Raw genomic sequence first — 27334 nt, forward strand, 5'->3', positions numbered from 1 at the left:
GCTGTCTGCTCTTCAGCTCTCATGGCCAGAAAAACGCGATCTGCTTCGCTAGTTAAACGTTCCACCTAAATTTTCCAGTGACAACATCTTTTAACACTTCTTGGAGCAACGCAGTTAAAAAAAAAAAAATGCATCTCTCTCTAGCCAGAGCCAGCATGAGCCGTGTGCAAGTTATAGGTGAGCAATTAATGGAGTACCTCACAAGTGATATGCTTTAAATATTTTCTCAATAGTCACTTAGAAGAAAGGCTGAGAGCTGAATAGGGAAAGAAAACAATGAAGAACTTCTTCACCTCACCACTAGTTTCTTGGATCTTGGGTCTGACTTACATACCCTGTTCAGCATAAAAATATATTTAATATTTAAAGGTCTTGGCCACTAATCTAACCAGACCCTTCCTTGTTTCTTTAAATGCAATTAAGAAATCAACTACTGGCATGGAGTCTGGCCATGGGAAGTCACACTCAGCCACTAGTGCCTCAATAGCATCTTCTTTCCGACTACTAGTCCCTGGGAAGACGTCAGGTCCCTCACCTTGAACATGTCCAAGGATAGCGCCTCCTGTAGGTGGGTACCCCTACCAGCTGTCCACGGATCTGGCTTTCATTTAGCTCCAATTCTATTAGACTTGAGTTCCTTAAAAACCAATTCCATGTAAATCAAGTCTAAAGAAAATAGAAAGGTGAGGGGAAGTATAATAACAACCCACCGCCAAATTCCAATAAATCCTGCCCCGATTTCTTATTTCTGTGAGTTGGCTGAGCAGTAAAATTGCCAAAAGGCAGAAAGGAAGGGAAAAAGAAGCAAAAATATCTGGGAAGATAACCTCTCTTCCAGTGATTAAATATTCTTTTGATGGTAACATGACGTTTTCTTGCCGCAAGTATTTCGTGTTTATATGTTTATTGGATCACATCGTCCCCTACAGGCGGCAGCCCAAGTGTCTATGTTAAAAACAGGACCGCGTGCCTCACAATTATGAATGAAAATGATTTTTGAAGAAAACTGCAGAATTAAGCTATCAGATTTTCTGTCACATTCTGATATGTTTATTTGCTTTATGCACAAATATGACATCCGCTGCTTCGTTTTAAACCTCATCCATTTGTGAGAAAATCTGAAAGGTCTGCGTTTTGTAGCGCTTTTCTTTCCTTGTATTATTTCAAGTGCCATGTGGAGTTTCGTGCTTAATAATATGCTGTAACCGATGTCAATATGGTCCAGAACCGAAAGGATACTTGGTTCCAAATCATTTAGCCTTCTTCTCGCAGATGCAGGCTGACCTAATCGAACAGATTCTACAGATCAACTTGACTGCCTCATAGCGTGTGAAAAGCTGACCCACTTATTTCTGTAAAAGGAAAAGTTTAAAAACTGAGAACATGTAGCACTCTGCTAAGTGAAATTAGAAAGAGCTGGTTTTCTTCAATAACAAATGCATTTGAGGTCTTTCCAGTGGTTTAACACTTCAGGTTGTGATTCCGAGTTTTTACGCATTACCATTGAACAAGTTGTCTGTCCACCATTTAGCTCTGTGGAAAAGCTGTACAAAGGATAAACTTAGAGTGGTTAAAGCTATTTTACCTCCTTTCTTTTTATTTTAGGGGAAAATGTGAAGAAGAAGAACAACACAAATCCTGGAAATGACTTGTATTTGTTTTTGTTTTGGAAGGGTAACATGTTCATTTATTTTAAAAATGTTTTTTAATCGACGCCTGGGTGGTTCAGTTGGTTATGCGTCTGACTCTTGATTTGGGCTCAGGTCATGATCTCATGGTTCGTGAGATCAAGCCCTGCATAGGGCTCTGTGCTGACAGTGCAGAGCCTGCTTGGGACTCTCTCTCCCTCTCTCTCTGCCCCTCCCTCCTTGCTCGCTCTCTCTCTCAAAATAAATAAATAAACTTTAAAAAAATGTTCTTTACCATTTAACATAATGTTCCTGATTCTCTATTTCAAAAAACTACAAAAGGGTGAGAATTTGCAAAATCTATTCTATGTGTCAGTCACAACTTTAAAGAATATGGTTTTATAATAAAATCCCCACTAGCATTGTCTGATTTAAAAAAATGATTTCAACAGTCTAGTAATCCATATATTTAGAAAAAGGCAATTAATAGCACAAAAGCGGAAACTCAGTGCCAGAGTTATAAGAGCTATCCACTCATACATTTCAGTAAACAAATCTGTTCATGTATTTCTCAACTTATAAAAGTCTGAACTTTTTAAGCAATGTGATGAGAGAAAGGCAGGAAGTATATATTAAGACTCCCAGGTCTTTTGAACATGCAATTTAAAGCATTTCTTTTGAGCAATCATTTTCTTTAATTGCCTGCTGAGCGGTCTGGGGTAAGCCTCACTCTGCTTAGATACTGTTTTTATGTCTTTAGATAACAAAGATCTCTTTCCTCAGCATATTTTAGAATGCCCTAAGTGGGGTTGTATAATTTTAAGGACTTCTTATGTATCCAACTCAAAGACAGTGATTGGAGGGTGAGATTTTTGAAGTGCAAGTCAATTCAGAATTCAAAAACAAACATTGTTCAAAAGCAAAAATAAATAAATAAATAAAGCTCTGTGGTATTGAAAAATAACTCAGTGAGATTAGAGAATTCAAATGAGTCGGTATCTTTTCCATTACTTAGTGCTAATATAAAATGATAAACAGATTTCCCTTTAAAAATTGAATGTCACATACTAATATTATCCAAGAGCTGGTGACACATCGTAGACTCTAAAGGTAGCATGAGGAAAATTAAAAAAAAAAAAAATTATCAAAAACAAAATAGGGCTTATCACACAAAAAATTAAATTAAATCTTTAAAAAAAATCCATAAATACACCTAAAACGGGAAGAGAAAATTTGCCAAATACATCGTTTCTCACTAATCAAGTATTTCTTTCACTTTTGTATTTGTTTGAGCTTTTTATAATAAAAAAACATTAAATATGACAGAGAAGTAAAATCCGCAATATGCAAGTATCTCACACAGACCCATAAAAGCCAAATATTCTAAGAGAAAAAAATGGCAACAAAAGGCATGAAAAGACAATTCCAGAAAATAACAAATTGAAATAGTCAGTAAACATGTAAGCATATTAAACCTCACTGGTAACCGAAATAACGTAAATGGAATAACTTGTTTCTCCTGGATGGCAAACAAAGAAGTGAATTTTGCATAATATTTATTGTTATGTAACGTGGGAAATTATAAATTTGCATGCATTACTAGAGAAAGACAAGCTTTAAAATTTGTTTCTGGAGAATTTTGTGATGTTTATCAAGGAGATTTATGTTTATTTCTTCTATCTCAACAAGTCAGCTTCTAGGTATTCAGTCTAAGGATAGAGCTGTTCAAGCCTGCAAATATATGTGAAGACGTGTGTTTGTCACAGCTTCGTTTATATTATAGATAAACTAAGACAATCTGAGTTCCTGCAATAATTGATATAAAGTTATGATGGAAATGTTTATTTCTAGATTTGGATGATTATGATATATTAATACATGAGAATAACAGGTTCCAACACTGTTATTATATTTCTCTTAAATATATCTATTGTGTAAATATGCATAATATACACACATGTATATATGTGATGTATATGATATATATTCTCTCTCTATATATATATACATAGATACATACATACATATATATGGTAAAATGGTAATATGGATGGATATTTTGGCTAGTTGGTTTGTGGTCACATTTACATTTTCAAATGATCCTACAATAGCCCAGATTGCACCTGTAACAAATTATAATAATAAATAAACTGGAAAATTTCTTACCTGGCAACTTTGATTATCTGCTCTAAGAATACTGATAGCACACTGTGACATCTTTAACATACCCTGAAGCATTTTATTTACTTTTTATTTTTTTAAGTTTATTTATTTATTTTGAGAGAGAGAGAGAGAGAGAGAGAGGCAGGGAGGGGCAGAGAGAGAGAGAGAGAGAGAGAGAATCCCAAGCAGGCTCCGCACTGTCAGCACAGAGCCTGATGCTGGGCTCCAACTCACAAACCAGGAGACCGTGACCTGAGCCGAAATCAAGAGTCAGCTGCTTAACCAACTGAGCCACCCAGCCACCCCTGCCCTGAAATATTTTATAGTATGGCGGACACAGAAAGACCTGCTACCAGTTGCCTACCACACAGGAGAATGATACAAAACTGATACTACTTATTCTCTGACTTTAGGAAGTACGTACCCTTTTAGTTCTCCCCACCCCCCCTCCCCCGCCCGCCCCCCAGAGCTGAGAGCTTTCTTTATGTCACGTATACGTTATTTCCAATCTTACAGTCCACCTGCTTCCAATCAGTATGGACTAGGAGGTTACACTAGATTTTCTTCATTTACTTTAGGTGACTAGGAATAAAGAGATAATATTGGAAGTTTCATCCACATGTACTGAACTAAACGGCACACACTTACAAGACACAATCGCCTTGAACCTATGAGAGAAAAACTGGGAATGAATGTTTGTGTCCCCCCCAAAATGTATACACGGAATCCCTACTCCCCAGTGTAGTGGTGTTTGGAGATGGGGCCTCTGGGAGGTGATTAGGCTTAAGTGATATTGTGTGTGGGGGTGAGGGGGCTGTTCCAAAGAGGGAAGTGCCCTTACAGCGGACTGCAGAGAGCTTTCTCTCTCTCTCCGAGCACACACACAAAGGAGTGGTCATGTGAGCACACAGCCTGATGGCAGCCACCTGCAAAGCAAGAGGAGGCTGCAGAATGAGATCTTCCTTGGCAGCACCTTGACCTCGGATGTCCCAGCCTCCACAACCGTGAGAAGTAAATGTCTGTGGTTGGAGCCACCAGCCCATGGTACTTTCATATGGCAGCCTGAACTGGCTAAGACAGGGACCCGCTCTCCTTCAGAAAGTAGGGCGGGGAAGCAGAAAGCAGGAGAGCTGTAGGGAACGGAGAGAGAGGGAGAGAGCGCCAGGGAGAAGGTCTCCATCCTTGCCCTTTTCCTCCCCCACAGAAGACAATTGCACATGGTGCAGTTCAACATGAAGCAGCAACAGGAAAGACAGGTTAGAGCATGCTCCTTTGTAGACCTGACCCAAAACTTGTCTTCCTTCTAAGTTTCACAAGCCTGGAAATACGGATCAAAACAAGAAATTAAGAATCAAGCCAACACAGGGGCACCGAGGTGGCTCAGTCTGTTGACCTCTGACTTCGGCTCAGGTCGTGATCTCTCGGTCTGTGAGTTCGAGCCCCACATGGGGCTTTGTGCTGACGGCTCAGAGCCTGGAGCCTGCTTCTGATTCTGTGTCCCTCTCTCTCTGCCCCTCCCCCGCTGCTGTCTGTCTGTCTCTCTCAAAAATAAATAAACATTAAAAAAAAATTTTTTTTAAAGAATTAAGCCAATGTATTTCAAACACGGCAACCGACTCGTCCTGGCCACCTGAGAGATGGTCACATGGTGTCAGATATGCCACCTTCCGAGGTGTTGGACTTGCAGGAACAGATCCAATAACAGTGTCTTGTGGGTTGCAGGACAGGACCATGCTTATAAATATTGCAGGCACTCGTTCACAGAGCTTCTTCAGGGTATGATCTAGAACAATGAGCTACTCTGAAAATGTGATTTTTAAAAATACATTAGCGAAAACACTACGTGAGCACGGCTGAGGCCGTAAGGACGATAGCAGAGGTATGGTAACCGACCGATACACCCACGCTGGCGTCTGAAGGCAAGCCTGAGATCCACAGTAAGGCACTAACGCTGCATCCAAGTCCCCCGTGGTGCCCCAAAGAAAGTTCCTGCCTGGAGAAATGTCTTGGGAGCGTGCTTTCGACCCTGGAGACTTGCATGACAGCCTCACAGCATTTCTGCAGCATTCTCGTTTGAATTGGCTGCTACAAGCCGTATGAGCTTAGCTCCCATCCCGACATGTGTCCTTGGGCAGCCAATAAAAGGCGGAAGGGGTTGAGGACACGCTAAAAGGAGTCAGAGAGCAGCTTATGCTGTTGCCTTTGAAAGAGCCTGTTGAAAGGATACAGCAGAGGGTGACCTCGTGTGCTGGTGGCCGTGAAGCAGTCCCGTGTGCACTTCCCTCTCTGCTTCTCGGCTTCCTTCCTGTCAAGACTCCATTCAAGAGGTCCCGGTCCTTTTCAATCTGTCCTGTGGGAATTTGCTCATATTTCTTTGTTTCCTTCCTCCATCTCTGGTCAAACTACCGCAGGGAACTCGAGCTCTCCGCCTCCTTCGGCTGCCCATGCTGATCTCAATGGAAGGGTGAAACTTGCCCCTCCTGACTGCATGAACCAGTTTCAGTTCACTCATAAGGTGATTGCTTTCTGCCATCTGTAGCAAGGATCAAATGCCAGGAACATGTGCATTTACTCTACGGACATGAATAATATTTAAGCAGGTGCCTGTGGATATTGGCAATATGTTTCCACTGGAATCAAGCAGTTTTTGAGCACACTTTTTTTTATTAAATGAGAGTGACCCTTTTCTCATACCAGGAAATGCTTGACTAATGTTAGTTAGACCGGGGTAAACCTCCTATCACTTTTCAGAGTAGCAGTGGGAGGGGATCAAAAAAAGACGATTTGCCTTGTGGGTCTGAGGTCCAGATAGTATGCTTGAACTGTGTTTTGCTTTTTAAAGTATTGTAGTGATACTTGAAACAACGTAGATGATTCCATTCCATCTTGCTTCTTCTATGCATGCAAGAAATATACAGAATTTGGGCTGATCAGGAATGAAATGATTTCTAAACTGACCTGAATGCCAAGGCAATACTTTGAATAACATTTCTGTAACACCGTATAAAACATGAAATTTCCCAAAAGGGTTTTAGAGTATACTTTAGCAAGAAGAATGCCCATAAGATGCTTTAATTCTTAAATAATTATTTTACTTACGTGAATATATTCTGTTTCATTGACTCTTCCAAGGCAGAAATCCTATGCTACAATTAATCATATGTGTTACCCACACTGTCTAACGCAGAGCTACCTACAAGGATGTGTTAAATGTATCAACGTCCAAAATATTTACTCAAGTGTATCAATTCCTTTTCCCTCTTTTTGCACCCTTCTTCAACATCAGTATCGGATAATAAAAACATCTTTAATATTGAACCAAGTTTCTGTACTAGCTTATAGAAATAGAGTGGAAATGAATAGTCACGATAGTGATAAGAGACCAAGGAAGTATACGTCTACTTCCTTCTCTATGGTAATAAGGTTTATTTTTTACGTTTCAACTTAAATTCTTCCCTTTCCTGAGTTTTTCTAATTCAACCTCTTTGTTTTCGTTTTGGCTTTGGTTTTTATAATCCTCTGAATCTGCAGCCACGAGTTTTGTCTTCCTGAGCATTCTCCAGAACTGTGTCACGTGTCTTGACTCCACGAGAGGGGGACTTTCTGCTGTAGAGACGTGCGCGTGGCCCCTGGGGACGTGGCTTGAAGCAGGAAGAAAGTGAGCCCCGCCGAGGGGGCTCGGTCCACCCTTCAGCCGAATTAGCTACTCCGGAAAAATGTGTACAACTCCTCCACTTTGGAAATGCCTCAAATGACCCATGGAGAGGTGGGTGGGGATGAAGGAAGTTTTCTCAAAAGGAATTAGGGCATAAACAATGTAATGATAATGATGACTTTCCCTGCCTTTTTGCACAAATCACCCTAAAGGGAGAAATGTAGAAGTCGAAGCAGGGGAGTATGGCTTTGTAGTCAAGTGTCCATCGTCTATAACTGAGTTGAATCATAACAGCCGGTTCCCCCCGCCCCCTCCCGCCACTCAGAGTAACTAGGTTAATTTTAAAGCCTTCACTTGATCTTGTTGGCCTTACTAAAGAAATATCCATGCATTCAAAAGTCTGAAAAATTTAAGAATGTTACCGTGTTCCTTTTAAAACATATGCCTTTCTCCTTAACAAAAGGGAGAAGAAGGAAGCAACACACAGAAGCATAAGAAATAACTCTAAAGCAAACCAGCGAGGTAAAACAGGAGACTGGAAAACGTTGAGATTCTACTTCTGTGGATTTGCAATACAACTTTTGGCAAATCCCCCAAATTGTCCGCCTCAGTTTTATCATTTAAAACATGAGGATAATGATCTTTCTCAGAAGGTGAAATATAATATAATATAATATAATATAATATAATATAATATATATAATTTAACAGTAAATGGTGCTCAAAATTGCTGAAGTCTGTTGGAAACATTCTGCTCGAATCTATAAGCATTTAACTAAATATTATTAAATGCCTATAGAACAAGCACACAAGTTTTAACTCTTAATCCTCCCTAGAGATGGCAAAAAATAATTACTTCAAAATTAAACTAAAACCTAACACACACTGGAAATTTGGATCGAACTGGGGCAAAGGAAGGGGGCCATTACACACAAAACTTAGTTTCGTGTGTAAAATTCAAATGTACTTAAAAATATTAGGAAAGAGGAATATTTTGGTCCTGGGGCCATTCGCTTGTTTTATTTGGTAACAGTTTACTTAACCACCCTTCAAAAAGAGAAAGCAAAAAATGAAGAGAAGAATCTATAAAACTGTTGCAACCACAAGCCATTTCCTTTTGAGTCTCAAGTCTACTTTTCCAAAAAAATAAAAAAATAAAGTACTGATACGGTCTCAGTGTTTGTGTCCCCAGCAAAGTTCCTATGTTGAAATCTTGATGTCTGGTATTAGGGTGGGGCCCTTTGGGGATATGGAGATAGAGCCCTTGTGAATGGGATTAGAGCCCTTATAAAGGAGGCCCTGGAGAGCTTCCTCCGTCCTTCCCCCTGTGACAATGGCAGAGAGAAGTTGGCCCTTTGCATCCTGGAAAGAGCCTTCATCTGACTCCCTGAGACCATCCTGATCTCCGTCTTCCAGCCTCCAGAACTGTGAGGAATACATTTCTGTTGTTCATAGGCTACTCAGTCTGTGGCATTTTGTTCTAGCATTCCCAAATGGACTAAGACAGGTATTTATGCGAAATAGGACATTTCACAGCAAATCAATTGCTGATGATCAGTTCTGCTCTGCAGATTAGCAACGTTGACAATATCTGTAACCACCTAGGTTGGCTACAAAAGAACTAGTGAGCAATCTTATTCTGAAACTTCTCCTTGGGCTGTAATCCTTTCTCAAGAAAAGCTGTTTTACAGTTTTGGGCAGCCACGGTGGCAGTTCCCATGTATGATCATAAGGGTGCAGTTTTTTCATTGATGTAACTTCTGGAGCAGAAAGCAGTTACCACACAGCTCAGAAATATACCAGCAACAAATACTAAAGTGTCTACCAGCTCACGCTGTATGATTTTTTTTTTTTAAGTCTCAAACCATGAAAAACAATTGTATTTAGCAATTTCTTTGAGTATCTGTTGAATAGGTGGTGGATGATGAGAATGTACATCTTGTGTGGGATTCCAAATACATCAGCAGCTCGTAACTAAGAGGTTTTTCTGTAGCCCTCTCTTTGGAATTTCAATAGAGAAAGTTAATTCTTGTTATCAATTATAGTTTTAGAAAGCCCATGGCTTTCAAATTTTTTCAGATTATCTGTAGCTCTGGTGATGTGTAAGTTGACTCAAAACCTTATAATTTTTTAGAGCTCTGGTCTCCAAAGTAGGAGGTGTGAAATAATAGACGGGCATAGAGGAAACAAAATGAAAATTTCTGTTTACATTTGTTTTTATAAACTCTGTCTTTTTGTATGTTTATGATGTCTAGGCAGCAATTGTATATTTAAGTTCTTTAATGTATAGAATACGTTGTTTGAGAATTGTATGTATATGATTAAAATATAAACATTCAGATGCTATAGATTTTTTTTTTAATGGAACTCTTTCTGTCTTAGTTTTGGCTGACACTTCAAAAGATTTTTAAAAATAAAGAAATCCAAACCACGAAATAAGGCAGGACAAATAATTTCGCACTCACACAGGCAGAACTGCTAACTGGCTAGGCAATCCTTAGCCTCAAGGTTATTAAAGGGTTGATGACCAACCAAGAAGCAACAGTTGATGGTCCGCTGTGGCAACTTTTCTCCCTACCTCCATGGGGAGGAAGTAGGATTTGCTTCCTTCTCTCGTGAAGCCGGACGAGAGGAGTTTCAAGGAGATGGCTTTATATTCCGGATTTTTATCCACTGTGATTTGGAAGACATGATGGATTGATGTCTGAATCATGCCTGCAAAAATGTTTAAGACTTTGATACTCGATACTTTGATACTTGATAAATATGATATCAAGTATCCTGAAACTCTATCAAAACTGGCCAGTAATATGTTATGAAAGAAGGTATGCCATAGATGAATACAGGTCTAATTTACCCTGAGGGATCTCCTGGGCTCCCAGTTCTCAGGCGCCCCCCATACCATGCCACGTAGGTTTGGGTTTGAGGAATCCTGTTAGACTGCTCTGCTATGCCAATGCTTCCCCCGCTTCCCGGAAGGGAAAGATCCAATATAGGATTTATCTGCCTATCAGACTGAAGCAAACAGTTCCTCCTTGTGTCTGCTCATGCATTTGCTAAAGTTCACAGACGTCCCCAGGGAGCTCTGGAAGTCCTGTAGCTTTGTCTCTAAATTAGATTCTCCTTGCCTTATGGCCCTTTTGTCCACTTTTGGATGTTTCCAGGGACAGCCTTCTCTAGGCAACTCAACAGAAACCACTGAGAGACAGGCTAATGGGGTTGAATTTCAGCTGGAATGTTCCCCAGACCCTTGCTCACAGAGTTGTGTTGATGCTAGGGTAGCAATTACTAGATGAGTATTAATAGCAACAATAATCGTAATTATAAGTAGCTGCTCTTAAAACTGATAAGGACATTAAGAAAACAGACCATTGGAATGAAAAATATATAATCATTAAAAAATAAAATCCAAAGGAAAAGTTTAATAGCAGATCACATAAGGCTGAAGAAACAAAGAGTGAATTTTGTTATGTGTATGAAGAAATTACCCAGAAGGCAGCAGAGAGACAAAGAAATGGAAAGTATGAGCAAAGGTTTTAAGAGACCAGGAGGACAGAAATTTCCAGAAGTCACTTACCAGGCATTTCAAAGAAAAAGAGAATTTGAAAAAATGGGAAAGGAAAGAGGATATTAAAATGTATAATAGCTGATAATTTTCAAGAATTGCTCAAAGACAAATCCTCAATTTCAGGAAACTCAGCACATTTCAAGCAGAATGATTATAAAAGAAATTGACCTATATATACACTATAGTGAAATGTAGACAGACTACCAAAAATAAAGAGATGATATTGACAGTAGACAGGTTTTTTTTAGGGGCGCCTGGGTGGCGCAGCCGGTTAAGCGTCCGACTTCAGCCAGGTCACGATCTCGCGGTACGTGAGTTCGAGCCTTGCGACAGGCTCTGGGCTGATGGCTCGGAGCCTGGAGCCTGTTTCCGATTCTGTGTCTCCCTCTCTCTCTGCCCCTCCCCCGTTCATGCTCTGTCTCTCTCTGTCCCAAAAATAAATTTAAAAAAAAAATAAAAAAAAAAAAGACAGGTTTTTTTAAAAAATTACACTCAAAAGTATAACCAGTAAACTGAAAAAATAGGTGATTTCTCAACGGTAACACCAATAGAGTAAATCAATATCTTCAAAGTGCAGACGGGACTACCAACCTGGAATTTTATATTCAGAAAAACTTTTTAAGAGCAAGGATGAGATACGTTTTCAGATCAACAGGAACAGAGGATTCACCACCAAAACCTCTTCATCAAAAAACATTTAATGGACCTATTTCAAGAATAGGCGAAATGAAAGCAGAGAGGAGACCTGGGATACAAGATGCAGCAATGAATAAAATAAATGAAAAGATGCCCCAAGTCTAAACGTTGATGCTATGAAGCAAAAATACTAATGTTGAATATGGTGGTTAAAAAATCAGACAGAGGATAGGATTAAACGTCACAATGTCACATACATCTCAAGGGCAAGACGAGTGATAAACATTCTAAGAACTGTTCATTTCTAGAAATGGGTGACATTGTGCACTTTTACTTTAGCATTCATTTAACTAAATAGGTTAAATTTGAATACAGAACATTTTCATCTTACTTGAGAGAGGAAAAAGAATAGAACGAGGGGGAAAAAAACAAAGAAAGACTTCGAGAATCGAAAGAGGGTAGCAAAAAGAAAACACAACCAAAGAAGCAGGGTAAATAAGATAGTAGAAATAAATACAAATAAGTCATATTTATTTTTGTTAAAAGATACAGACTATCAGAATGGAAAGGAGGGAGAAAGGATGGATTAGAACTACTTTCAGAAAAAAAAGAGGAACACTCCCTAATATTCTACAAAGCTAATTTACTCTTTTTTTAAGAGGTTTATTGAGATATAATTCACATACCATACTCTTCACCCATTAAAAAATTTTTTTCTTTAATCTTTATTCACTTTTGAGAGACAGAGAGAGACAGAGCATGAGCGGGGGAGGGGCACAGAGAGAGGGGAGACACAGAATCTGAAGCAGGTTCCAGGCTCTGAGCTGCCAGCACAGAGCCCTACGTGGGGCTTGAACCCACCAACCAAACCGTGAGATGGTGACCTGAGCTGAAGTTGGACGCTCAACCGACTGAGCCACCCAGGCACCCCCTATACTCCAGCCATTTAAAGTGTACAGTTTAATGGTTTCCAGCGTATTTACAGGTATGTACACCCATTACAGTCAATTTTAAAATATTTTTTCATTATCTCAAAAAGAAGACCCACAGGTACAGAGACCAGATTGGTAGGTGCCAGAAGTGGGGGATGGGCAGTGAGCAAAATAGGTGAAACTAGTCAAAAGATACAAACTTCCAGTTATAAAATAAATAATGCTTGGGGATCTAATGCACAGCATGGTGACTGTAGTTAATAATACTATATTGTATATTTGAAAGTTGCTGGGAGAGCACATCTTAAAAGTTCTTATAAGAAAAAAATTTTTAACTATATATAGTAATAGATGTTAACTAGACTCATTGTGGTAATCATTGTGCAATATATGAATATATCAAATCATTATGCTGTACAGCTGAAACTCATATCATGTTATATGTAAATTATGTCTCATATATATATTTGATATATATGTCAATTACATATTATATATATAAATTTGTCCTTTTTTTATTTAAAAAAATTTTTTTAATGTTTACTTATTTTTGAGACAGGGAGAGACAGAGCATGAACAGGGGAGGGGCAGAGAGAGAGGGAGACACAGAATGGGAAGCAGGCTCCAGGCTCCGAGCCATCAGCCTAGAGCCCGACACGGGGCTCGAACTCACCGACCGCGAAATCATGACTTGAGCCGAAGTCGGACGCCCAACCGACTGAGCCACCCAGGCGCCCCTAAATTTGTCCTTTTCAAGAATGTTTTGGCTATTTATTTATTTGAGAGAGAGAGAAAGAGAGAGTGCTAGCAGGGAACAGGGGCAGAAGGAGAGAAAGAGAATCCCAAGCAGGCTCCATGCTTTAGCACCAAGCCCTCTGTGTGGCTCCACCCCACGATCATGACCTGAACCAAAATCAAAGATCCAATACGCAACCAACTGAGCCACCCAGGTGCCCCTGTTATGTCTATTTTAGAGCCTTTCAGCCTATATCTATATCTATATCTATCTATCTATCTATCTATCTATATGAGGAATTAGGTTGGCAATTTCTTTGAAAAATCCTAATAGGTCTTGATTTGAAATTATGTCAAAATCTATAGATAATTTGTGGCGAACAGTTATCCTAAAAACAGTGAATCTTCCAATCAGTGATATACTGGTAAATGTTTAACAATGAACTCTCTGGGATGGGATGGGGCATCGATTCATAGCATGTCTTAATCTCTATAACAAAAGTATTTCCATCATGGTTGATATCAAGTGACCAACATAATGTCATTGAATTTGGAGTCAGGAACCAAAGTTCACAATTGTGTCTTTTGAGTCATTGTGAACCCTCCCTCTCTAGCTCAACATTACTTCTAATCCATGAGCATGGTATTTCTTTTCATTTATTTATGTCTGTAATTTCTCTAAAAATACTTTGTAGTTCTTAGTGTTATTATTTTGCAAATCTTTTGTTGGATTTATTTCTAAGTAATTGATATGCTTATGCTATTATAAGTGTCATTATTATTACCATTATTTTACCTTTTTTGATGGCATAAAGGAATAAAAGGAGCTTTTGTAGAAGTTGAGTATACGAAGCAACTGGAACTTTGGAATATTGCTCGTGGTTGTGGGCAGTGCTAGAACTGCCTTGGAGAATAATTGACAGTGTATTAGAAAGTTAAATTTATGTCTATCCTATTAAACAACAATTCCACTTTAAATATTACCCAAGACAGGGGCGCCTGGATGCTCAGTCATTTAAGCATCTGACTTCGGCTCAGGTCACGATCTCACTGTTTGTGAGTTCGAGCCCCATGTCGGGCTCTGTGCTGACATCTCAGAGCCTGGAGCCTGCTTCGGATTCTGTGTCTCCCCATCTCTCAGCCCTTCCCCAGCTCATGCTCTGTCTCTCTCTGTCTCTCAATGATAAATAAATGTTAAAAAAAATTTTTAATATTACCCAAGACAAATGAAACATACATTCACAAGAAATACTTCTACAAGAATATTTATAGATTTTTCCACAGTAGCAAACTCTGGATACAATCTAAATAGGCATCAATAAAAAAAAAAATGAACAAACAATTTAGGGTTTATGAAACAATGGAATCCCCCTAAACTAGGAAAGCAATGAGCTACTCATACACTAAACTCAATATGACTCAATCTCAAAACCAAAAGACACAAAAGGTACTCTGTGATTTTGTTTACTTTCGATTCAACAGCAGGCAAAATTAATCTACGAGGCTAGTAATCAGAAGTGTTTTGCCTTTGGGTGGTGGGTTGGATTTGACTGAACGAGTGTGCAAATGAGGACTTTCTCTATTGGAAATATTTTCTATCTCGTTTTGTGTGAAGGTTGCATGGGTGTGTAGAGTTGTTAAAACTAAGCGAAGGGAGCCTTTTAATTCTGTGCTATTTATTGTGTACAAATTGTACCCCATCAGATCAGTGCTGGGCGACTTATTCTTTCAAAAATAGTTTCTTAATGTGACAAGAAACAGGAAGGCCAATAATGGATGCCCAAGCCAACAACGAAACAAACCCGAAAAGCAAGGGTGATGGTTAATTTTCTGTGTCAACTTGGTGAGGCCATGGTTTCCAGATAGTGAAACACTATGCTAGGTATTTCTGTGAAGACATCTCTTTCGACAAGATGAACACATAAGTCAGTAGACTCTGAGTAAATAGATTGCACTCCATAATGCAGTTGGGCCTCATCCAATCGGTTGAAGGCCTTAACAGAAAAAGACTGACCTCCCCAGAAGAGGAAGTTCTACCAGCAGAAAGCCATTGGCTCAAACTCTGCCACTGGTCTCCAGCCTGCTGTCCTCCCTGCAGGTTGTAGACTTGATAAGCCTCCAAATTCATGTGAGCCTGTGATACCAAGAACCCAAAGACGTAAGTGGAACCCTAAATCCAGCTTTTGTTTTAGGCTCTTTGGGGAAGGAGCTGTGTTGATGTGGTCCTTTTGGTTTGTATGGCTTCTGTGGCTCGGGAGAAAGGAAAGGAGGTACAGGGCCTGCCCAAAGCAAGGAGTCTAACAGGAATCTCCCCATCCAAACTCGGGGCTTCGGAAGTCTGCATCCCTCGTGTAAACATACATTAGAAATAAAGTGACCTCCACACCAGGAGCTGCAGGGAAATTGCCTCGAACGTTGGCATTTAGAATCGAGGGGGAAGAAAACATCTGCCCTGAGAATTTGTAAACAGCTAGCCCTCACGGGAGTTTGCAGCCTGAATTCTTAATACTTGGATGATCTGAATGAAACCCTCAAGCTGAGAATTTAGTATAAAGTGATTCCGAGCTACTAGGATTCCCAAGATGTCTGCCAAAAATACAAACCATTTTGGAGGAACTCACTTCAACACAGACCTCAAAGAAATTACACTATTAAAAGTCCAAAAAATGTGGTCATAAAAAAGGAAAAAGAAGCAAAAACTAAAGCAAACATACCACACAAAACAAGCCACCCTAAAAGAGAATCAGCAAAAACAGACACCAGAGTCAAACACACACACACAAAAAAAGAATATTAAGATAATGGAATTATCAGACACAGAACAAAATGACTACATTTAATATTTTTTTAAAAAACAAGAGACTGAAAATATAAGTAAAGTAAGAGACTATAAAAGGATCAAACATATTTAATGATAAACTTCTGGAAATGAAAAAGAAAATTATTTAAATTAAAAAATAAAATTGTAAAATTAATAACCTTGGGGAATTGACATGTTATAGATTGAATGTTTGTATTCCCCCATAATTCATATGTGGACACCCAGCCCCCCACCGTGAAGAGGTGTGCCTTTTGGGAGGGGATTACGATTAAATGAGGTCACGAGAGGGACTCCTGGGTGGCCCAGTGAGTTGAGTTTCTGACTTCGGCTCAGGTCATGGTCTCACAGTTTTGTGGGTTCGAGTCCCCTGTGGGGCTCTGTGCTGATGGCTCAGAGCCTGGAGCCTGCTTTGGATTCTGTGTCTCCCTCTCTCTCTGCCCCTCCACTGCTTGTGCTCTGTCTCTCTGTCTCTGTCTCTGTCTCTCTCTCTCAAAAATAATAAACATTAACATTATTTTTTTTTAAATGCGGTCATGAGGGTGGAGTTCTCATTGATGGGATGGGTGTCTTTGTAAGCATAAAGAGAGAATTTGTGTCCCTTCTGCCCTCTGTCACATGAGGATACAAGAAAAAACTGCACACACTACCCAGAAAAGGGCTCTCATTAGAACCCAAATTTGCTGGCACCGGGACCTGGGATTTCCAGCCTCAAGAAACATGAGAGATAAATTTCTGTTGTTTATGAGCCACCCAGGCTACGGTATTTTGTGACAGCTGCCCAAACAGACTAAGACACTGTAAAAACACTATGAACACTCATCAGAGTTCCATAAGAAGAAAAAAGAATGCACCAGAAGCATTATCTATTCTTTTATTTATTTATGACTTTTGATGCTAACAATGAATCGGTCTGATTCCTGGTAGAGAATCTTAATAATTGTGAAATTTGGTGCCAGAAAGAAAACACACTTATTTCTCAAAGTCAGTAACAGTTGAACACATTTATTTACAATGATGGAATGAAAGTGATTATGAGCATGCAGATTCAGAACTCAAACTTTCAAAGAAATTTCCAAAAATAATTTTATTTTCTTTAATTTTGATATGATTTTTTATTTACCACATCTTTTTTATTAATGAAATTTATTTTTAGTCTTGGAAATATAGATGGTATAAAATAAATATTATGAAATTTAAATTTCCTGAATTTGCAAAACCCTGGGCTCCCTTTACTCTACATTTAAGTAGATTTATTAGATTTATTTCCTTTACAGCACAGTGAGTAACTTTCTTGTTAAATTTGTAAAGACTCGGATTCACAAGGCAAGCCCACCTAAAAAGAACAGGTAAGTCAGACACTCATATTTGGAGTCCTGTGTCCCATCAATTCTTTTCTTCTTAAGCCTAAATGTCTTATTTATATGGAAAAATTATGAAATGAAGCATTGAAGACAATTAATGACATTAGCATTGTACTAGAAAACACTCCTCTTATCTACACAAAACGATGAGACTTTTACAGATGTCTTCATGTTCCACATTAGCGAAAGGCTCTATTCATGAGGAACTCGTTTTAAGATAGTTTAATTAAGAGTTAAAGATCACATAATGCCTCACCCGATGTTAAAATCACTCCTTTGACCAACCTGTACAGAAATGATCAATACCACGTAATGGACCAAGGAAGCGTAGGACACGGGAAAGGACCACTACTGAATGACTGTTAGCAGATTCGTTGTCAACATGCTTGGCACAACCCTGATCTAGAAAATTATAAAAGCAAAGTGGGTGTGCTGCAGAGGGATGAATCTGCAGACATTATTAAGAGTGCTCAGTTAAGAGCACTAATTAGAAGTCCTCAAGAGAAATGCTTTCTAGAACATTATTTGTTCCACAAAGACATGCCAAAACAAACTACAGAGTGTGAAATATTGAAAGTAATAAATGAATACTTTGAAACAAGGTATTAAACAAACACCGTGTTTATTTGGTATTGACAGTGCAGCTGAAAAGACAAGAAGATACAAAGGCTTTGTTTCAAAATACTTTGGGAGCCCTGAGAGCCACCATTGTTTCACTGAATGTTTCTACATGTAAACATGTGTGTTATCGGGGCGCCTGGGTGGCGCAGTCGGTTAAGCGTCCGACTTCAGCCAGGTCACGATCTCGCGGTCCGTGAGTTCGAGCCCCGCGTCAGGCTCTGGGCTGATGGCTCGGAGCCTGGAGCCTGTTTCTGATTCTGTGTCTCCCTCTCTCTCTGCCCCTCCCCCGTTCATGCTCTGTCTCTCTCTGTCCCAAAAATAAATAAAAAACGTTGAAAAAAAAAATTAAAAAAAAAAAAAAAAACATGTGTGTTATCAAAATGGTGAGTCTAATAAATTAATATACTCTAGATTACATTAGCTCTAGGTAAAACAACGGAGTAGAAAGGTTTCCGGATGCCCTTTGAAGATGGTTTCTGGATGCCTGGTGTTATCTAGAAGACACTTTTGGGTTGTCTGATTCTATGGAAGTCTGTGCTTTTCACCCATTTGGCAAGTTTGTAGAGATAAAAGTTATGTGTAGAGCACTGACAGTTGACGAAGACGTTTCTGGTAAAAGGGCATGCAAATGGTTCTGTTCATACAGATGTGAAAAAGCTTTGTTTGTTGGAGATATAATAGATTTCGTCCCACATGGAAGAGATTATTTCAAATATTACATGCCATTGTCCTTTGCCTCTTGATCTGGGTGCATCTTTAGTGAATTCAATTCAGCATCCTGATTGCCTATGTGTGATTCTGTCCTTTGGAATCTACTTCGAACTTCTTTTAACATTGTACTGGTTCCCGCATTAGTTAATATATAGATAAAGTCTTCGACACATATTCATTTTATAGTTTTATGAGAGTCACAATTTCACCTTTAAAAAAAATCCTCTAATGGTGGGGACATGTTCCAGTTTTTCACTGAAAATTAAATATATATATATATATATATATATATATATATATATATTTATTTTACCTGTATTCTGTTACATTAATTAAACAATGAGACCATTAGACTGAGGGGGTTCTAATTCCTTAGCAGCCCATGTAAGCAAAACAAAACCTAAGCCTTTAACTTTTTTCAATGTTTTTTTTTTTTTTTATTTTTGAGAGAGAGAGCATGAGCAGGGGAGGGGCAGAGAGAGAGAGAGAGAGAGAGAGAGAGAGAGACAGAATTGGAAGCAGGCTCCAGGCTCTGAGCTGTCAGCACAGAGCCCTTCGCAGAGCTCGAACTCACAGACCAGGAGATCATGACCATAAGATCGTGACCTGAGCCAAAGTTAGACTCTCAACAGACTGAGCCACCCAGGCGCCCCAAAATCTAAGCCTTTAAATGCTTCAAAGTTAAGAAATCAAAACCTAAGGACAACCTATCACAAACAGCCCACTAGGCTTTCCCAAAAAATGCAACAGCTTCACCTATAGCCAATCAAATAATTTCCTTGCTTGGCTTCTGTGTCCTCTCTAAAAAAGTCTTTCTCCTAACTCCTGAGGGCCAAGAACTCCTATCTATTTCCTGTTTGGCCTTGACCGATTAGAATTGATTTTTGCTCAAACTCTTAAAATTTTTAGTCTGCCTGAGTTTGCCTTTTAACATTCCAACATGTAATAGCTTCCATAATATTTGTATTTTATCTTTATCGCATTTATAAGATAAAATAAAACTGCAATGGAATTCACCCCACCAAGCCCTATAGACCAAGGGTGACCTTACAATCTTTTGTTCAAACTAGAAGATTTGGAAAGTGCAACAGTCACTGTTAATACTTATGCTGACACGATAGGTTGAACTGGGAAAGATTCCTGGGCAAACGAACATTGTTGTAGACAACTTGGAATATATGGTCGTCCCGCATATAAAGCCCCTAAATCCCTTCTAGGTTCTAGCAACGTGCCACACAAATGCATTTTTTATGTGTGTCTTGATGTGAAAAATTTGGGACGTACTGCGGTATAACTTTACAGTATATGAATGTGCCATATTTACTTTTCTGTTGGCAAGGATTTCAGTTCTTCTGAAATTTGTACATTACAAAGAACGCTGCTAAGCACGTTTCTGCGCATGCCTCCTTGTAGGCACATGGGAGAGTTTCCCTACGGTATTCACTGAGGAGTGTCATTACTTGATGAACAGTATGACCATGTTCAATTTTTTAAGAAGTCTCCAATTTGTTTTCCAAAATAGTTGCACTGATAGCCACACATCAGTGTTAGAAAAGTTCTGGATTTCCACATCTTTGCCCACACCTAATAATATTAGGCATGTTATTTTTTTCTTTTTTTGCTTTAATGAGTGTGAAATGTTATCTCATGGTTTTTATATGACTTTACCTAACCATAGTGAGCTATGTGTTTCAAGTATGTGTTGCCCATTCCATTGTGTATGTGAAATACCATTTACTTGTTTGGGTTCTTTTCTTCTGGCCTATTTTGCTTATCTTTTTCTTATTCCTTTGTAGACTTTGTTCAAATATATTTAGAAGTAACCTTTTTAAGTCACTTTTGCTACATGTGTCTTGCCCCAGCTTAAAATCCTTCTTTTATTTTCTTTCTTTAAAAAAAATTTTTAATGTGTATTTATTTTTGAGAGAGACAGAGAGAGAGAGAGAGAGAGCGTGAGTGAGGGAGGGGCAGAGAGAGAGGGAGACAGAGAAACTGAAGCAGGCTCCAGGCTCTGAGCCGTCAGCACAGAGCCCGACTTGGGACTCGAACCCATGAACCTTGAGATCATGACCTGAGCCAAAGTTGGACCCTTAACCCACTGAGCCACCCACGTGTCCTTAAAATCCTTCTTTATTTATGGATATTTGGATATATAGAAGGTTTTAGGTTTGATGTTATCACATGTGTGCTTTCAACATGGTTTGTGCCCTCTGTATCTTGTTAACAAATGCTCTCACATCCTGAAGTAATAAAAATATTGTCTTATGTGGTCTTTGAAAATTTCAGAATTTGTTTTCAGATTTCAAGGTCTCTAAGCAACCTGGAATTGAGTTTTGTTCAGGAATAAGATGTGATTCTAATTTTTTTTTAATGTTTATTTATTTATTTTGAGAGAGAGAAGAGACAGAGAGAGAGAGACAGAGATCCATCAAGTAGGGCAGGAGGCGAGAGAGAGCCCCAAGCAGGCTCTGCCCTGACAGCAGAGAGTCTGATGTGGGGCTCAATCTCATGAACTGTGAGATCATGACCTGAGCTGAAATCAAGAGTCAGATGTTCAACCAACTGAGCCACCCAGGCGCCCCAGATGTGATACTAATTTGGGAGCTTTCCCCTCATATCAATAACCAGTTATTCCATTTCTACTTATTTTATTTCTCATCCTTTCCCCACTAATCTTGAAGGTCAATTTTGCTACAAATCAAGTTGCAAGGTGTATGTATTTATACCTGTGATCTCTGTTCCATTAGTATATTTGTCTTTCCTTAAAGCAATTATGCCGGTCTCACAATAGCTTTATAATGTATTTTGGCATCCAGAAGGTCAAGCTTCTCCATCCAGCTCTCCTTCAACATCGTGGTGAGTATCCTCAAACCTTTGATTATCCATACAAATTTTAGGGCATCTTTGTCAAGTTCCTTACAAAATAGTTCTGAGCTATTGTAGGAAATTTTATCAAATTTATAGCTCAATATGGGATACATTGATATATTTAGGATATTAACACTATATTAACGAACCTGGCACATTACTCCATGTATTTTGACATTTTTAATTTTATTTCAACAAAACTCTATCCTCTATTCCAAAAAGGTTATGCATACATTTTATAGGATTAATTCCCAGTTACCTTATGTTTTTTAATGTCATTGTGCATACTATCACTTTTGTCAAATTACATTTCCTGATTCTCATTTGCTATGTTAGAATCACAATTGACCTTTGTATGTTGATCATGTCCAGTAGTCTTGCTGAACTCTCATTAAGTCCAAAGGCAAGAAAGATAAAAACCGTATTTTTTTTTCCCCTTGTAGCAAGGACCCGGGAGGTGATCTGCACCTATGAGGCTTGAAACGTGGAGCCAGCATATCATTCCAGAGCCCCACACCTAGTATGCTTGCCACTTGGGCTGGTGAACACCTACAAAGGCAAGAGTCTTCTACAGCAGCGGGAGGACCAAGAGGCTGATCCCTGGCCTCAGGGGTCTTGAAAGGCATTTTGCTGGTGTGGATCATGGTAAAAGTGGCTTGATTCTGGGACCAACAGAAGTCAGTGCAACTTTTGATTCAGCTCAAGTGACTCCTCGTTCCTAAAAAATATTACTTACCAATGTGTCTTCAGAAAGCAATGGTTAATTTGAGTAGTCCTGGAACATTAAATAGAATCAAGAGATTAAAATGCACCTCCCCAGCAAGAAATAACCTAGGAAGCAACGGTTTTGCATGCTCATTTGTTAAGCACACAAGAAATAAAAAATAATAATTCCGATCATGCGTAAATGCTTCCAATCAAGAAGAAAAGTAATTTCCAACTCACTTTGTGATACTAGTACAAGGTTAATACTGAAACCATCAAGGGTAGTGTGGATAAGGAAAAATAAAAGTCACCTTTACTTTTGCCCATAACCTTTGCCATATAGGTAAACATACGTGCAGGAGACTGGACCAATGTTGAACAAGTTCAGACGGCCAAGCTTCCTTTGACAGTTGGTAGATTTTTCTGTCTCACCAGGTCATAGAAAGTGTGGCCTTTCAAGAAATCCCAGCTTAATGTGAAACTTTCAGTTCCATTCCCATCTTGTATAGGACCAAGCATTGCCTCTCATGCCTTCTGCTGTTGAAGCAAAATGAAAACCAACCAACTAACCAGCCAGCCAACAGAATTGGCAAAGCCTCAGGGTAACTGTGCTTTCAAATCATTTAACAGTTTATGTTTATGACCCTTGAAGATGTCACCTGCAAAACAAAAAAAAAACTGGGGGCACGTGGATGGCTCAATAGGTTCAGTGTCTGACTTTGGCTCAGGTCATGATCTCACGGTTCGTGGGTTCAAGCCCCACACTGGGCTCTGCACTGACAGTGCTTGGGATTCTCTCTCTTTGCCTCTGTCTCTGATTCCCACCCCCCCGCCTTGTGCTCTCTCTCTCTTTCAAAATAATAAATAAACTTAAAAAAAAAATGATTCCTAAGTTCCATTCCAAACCAACTAAATGTTTTGGAGTGGGCCCAAGCAACCCTATCTCTTAAAATCCCATGAGGGCACTTTAATGGGCATCCAGGGCTGGAACTTTTAGGGTTAGCAAATGCAAGGAGAAACATTGCTTCTCTCAACATTATGCTATCAAAACCAGAAACTGTGAGAGCTGGTTAGCAATGTGGAAGAATCAGGAAGCGTGAACCAAGTAACAGCATCACCCTAGCATTTATAATAATCAAAGTAAACTAGGGCCTCATTCCAAATCAACTGAATCAGGATATTGTGATGTGGGTGATATTTATCAACATATTCTCAGGTGAGTCTAACATGCAACCAAGACTCTGATGTGCCATGCGGATCTAACAAAAACAACAGAGTAATATTGGTGTCTGGGATTTTTAAAATGTATTTCAGCCAATGAGATTATCTTTTGGGTCTAGGGTCTCTAGAAGGTGGGGCTTTCCCTTGTTGGGAAGAATTACCTACAGTCAATGCATATTAGAATAGGTTCCTCTTGGGGGTGGGAAATGAAGATTTAAGAAAGCACAACTTGGTCCAAAGCACGATTTTGCTCTTCTCCTTGAGGTCCAAGGTAGTTAGCCTCAACTCCAAGGCAGGAAGATATCTCAGTACCTGTGGCCTGGATGGCAAACTGCTAGAAAAAGAATTTTGTGGGAAATTCTACAATCTGATTCGGGCTGTGGGTTCTGAAAGTATTCATCCTGGGTAGCATGAAAAGTAGCTTTCTGACTTTCCCATGACCTAGCCAAAGAAACAGATTTTAATTAGGATTATTTATCTGTTTTTCCATGAGACAATCATGGACATCCCAGCATGCTTTAGATCACTCTGTACTTTCTTATCCCTAGGCCAGAGAGTCACCAAACTGTAAATATGAGTGAGGGGCAAGGAATGAACACAACCCCTGTCCCTGGGATGTGACTGACGTCTTAATTAATCTGCAAGGGTTTATAGAGCCTTCAAAACACTCTGTTTTCCCTTTCACTTTTATACCTTCCCTTTTCCAAACACATTTTCCCTCTATAGATCTCTCCCTTCCTCCCTCCTTCCCTCCCTCCCTGCCTTCCTTTTCTCCTTCCTTTCCTCCCTCCCTCACTCTTTCTTTCTTTCTTTCATTCTTTCTTTCATTCTTTCTCTCTTTCATTCTTCCTTTAATTCCCTTTCCTTTCCTTTCCTTTCCTTTCCAATGGGCCAAAGAAATAACTGAAATAACTGGCTTAACAGTAAGTTCAATAGGAAAAGTTTGCCGATGGTATGTCTGATTGTAAAAGTTCATTCAAAAGCAGTTTGAAATTTACTTTGGCTTTATGCCTACACAAAAATAAATAAATTTGATTTAATAAATTTGGAAATATGAATTTTCTGCGGCACTCTGAGGGAGGTAGGTTGGGCCGGGTCAGTTCTATTTGTAGGTCAATAATTGGGGCTAATTCTGGCTTGGCTCAGCACAATCGCAGGGCTAGAGTGTTTGGAAATGCTCCACATTTCTGTTTAGGGGTTAGAGTTCAAAGAAAACATGTGCCCAGCTTGAATTCTACATTGCAGAATCATAATGTCACAGCACCAGACAAGGAACTACAAACAGAAAAAGAGAAAGGGATGGGCGGAAGAATGAGACTGGGTTTGGAAGGCAGTTAACAAAAGGCTGGTCTTTCCTTTGCTCTGGTCTGTTTTTATTTTTTATTTGTTTTAAAGAAAGAGAACAAGCAGGGTAGGGGCAGGGAGAGAGAGAGATTATCTTAAGCAGGCTTCACACCCAGCTCTGAGCCCTAGGCAGGACTTGATCCCACAGCCCTAAGATCATGACCTGAGTTGAAATCAAGAGTCAGACACTCAATCCACTGAGCCACCCAGGTGCCCTTGCTCCAATCTTTTTAAATGGTTAATTCTAATTATTTCAAATGCATCTGCTGAAGAAATAGACATTAAGATATCCTAAAATCTATGAGACAGAGAGAAAGAGAGAGAGAGAGAGAGAGAGAGAGAGGGACGGAGAGGGAGAGAGAGAGGGGTTAGGGTCTAAGATCAGCTTTGCCTTAAAAAGTTGAATTGGTGAAGATCAGTACTCGAAACTTGATACTATTGTGTCTTAATTTTTAACGGAATTAATGATTTTTAGCACCGGATTAAGTTCAATTGGCTTATTTGTTTTGTTTATTCATTTATTCTTTTATTCTATATTAAAGAGGACCTACTCTGCAGCAGATACTGTGATTGGCATTCCAAAAGCTAAAAAAAAAAACCCTGTCTGGGATTGTAGTGGCCAACCAATCGCTTTGGGAGCCTACTGTGTCCACAGCCGTCTTCTTCAAGCCCGTCTCCTCTCTGTCACTTTTTGATTATTTTTGAATCTAAACTTGAGACGGTTCTCAATTATCAGCCCTGATCTAGATGCTGACTATAGCTCTGGCTTGGTGCTTCACTTTGTGGCCTTCTCACTCTCCCTAAGTAATTAAGTTCCTTAATGATAACGAAGCATCATTACAATAATATTGATACCTGCTGTAATCGCTGGCATTCTGGCTTTTCAATTTCCAGTATTTGCCTTGGATCAAGTAGCTGTGTGCTAATGCAACAGAAGGTCACCCGATGAAGGGGCTGATAGCAAGGAGGACAGCTCTACTTAGCATGCATGGAGGATTATCCTTTTCTGGCGTTGAGCTCATCTTTCAAGTTGTCCTTTTCTGACTTTCCCTGCTTAATCAGCTTAATCTCGCCTTCCCTCTTTTCTGATTACAAGGATTTTCTGTAGAAACCTTGCCTCCACAATAAAGACCATGTGGCAATTTATTCTCATATCGATTTCAACATTTCTGTTCCTTTACCAATGAGCTAATAATGGGGGGAGGGGGAGGGGGGAGAGGATGGGGAAGGTGTGAGGGGGGTGGGGACAGAAGAGCCAGAAGAGGGAGGCCGAGAGGGGACCAGAAAGTGAAAGCCTTTCCACACTTTGTTAGCAGCAAATCCACATAGGCCGGTTCTCCTAAATTCCTCTCAAGTGCACTGAAAGCAGATGTGACAACCAAACTGGAAAGTCTCTATCATGATCCAAGTGCATTTAAGACAGCTGTAACAACACGGGCTCACTTCCCATGTCTACCCTGAAGAAATAGACACAAAGACATACCAGACAGACAGACAGACACACACACACACACACACACACCCCTTCTGAACTCAGAGACACTGTGCCCATGTATGAAGATGAATCACACAGCAACAACCTTCCTCACGGATTTCACGGATTCTTCTCTCCTCTCCTTCCTGCCTGCCCACAGGGAGGACTGGCCAGTGTCTTCCTGGGTCCTGAACACAGAGCGCACAGGAGCCAGTTGCCCAGAGAGAGGGGAAAAGGCAAAAAAGTGGGGTTGGGAGGAACGTTCCGGAATGTTGGGAGCCAGCCCTGTGGATGTGCCGGTTGGGGTGTCCCTGTGGTCTGGCAGAGCAGTGGTCACAGGGACAAGGTGGGAAACTCTGAAATGCAGGAAGGCTGGTGAGTGGATGGATTTAAAAAACAGTTGTGCGCTTTAGGTCAAATTTAAATATTACCTCTCCAACTGATAGAATTAGGTGTGTGATCTTTAAAGATTTGGGGAAATGTGGAAGGTTGACCAGCGTTTGGTTCATCACATCACGCCCACTGGAAAATGGCACATAACAAAAATATAAGGAGTATTTTCTTTCTTTAATAAGAAAGAGCTAAATACCCTTTTTAAAAATTTATTTAAATGTTTGTTTATTTTTGAGAGAGAGAGAGAGAGAGAGCGTGAGTGGGGAAGGGGCAGAGAGAGAGGGAGACACAGCATCTGAAGTAGGCTTCAGGCTCCGAGCTGTCAGCACAGAGCCTGATGTGGGGCTCGAAGCCACGAACTGTGAGATCGTGACCTGAGCCCAAGTTGTATGTTTAACCCACTGAGCCACCCAGGCACCCCACTAAATATCTTTTAAGGTATTAAATTTGTGGCCAAATGCAACGGCCAGAAAATTAGAAAGAAAGAAAGAAAGAAAG

The sequence above is a fragment of the Neofelis nebulosa genome, chromosome 6, assembly GCF_028018385.1.
Source record: "Neofelis nebulosa isolate mNeoNeb1 chromosome 6, mNeoNeb1.pri, whole genome shotgun sequence".
Taxonomy (NCBI): domain Eukaryota; kingdom Metazoa; phylum Chordata; class Mammalia; order Carnivora; family Felidae; genus Neofelis; species Neofelis nebulosa.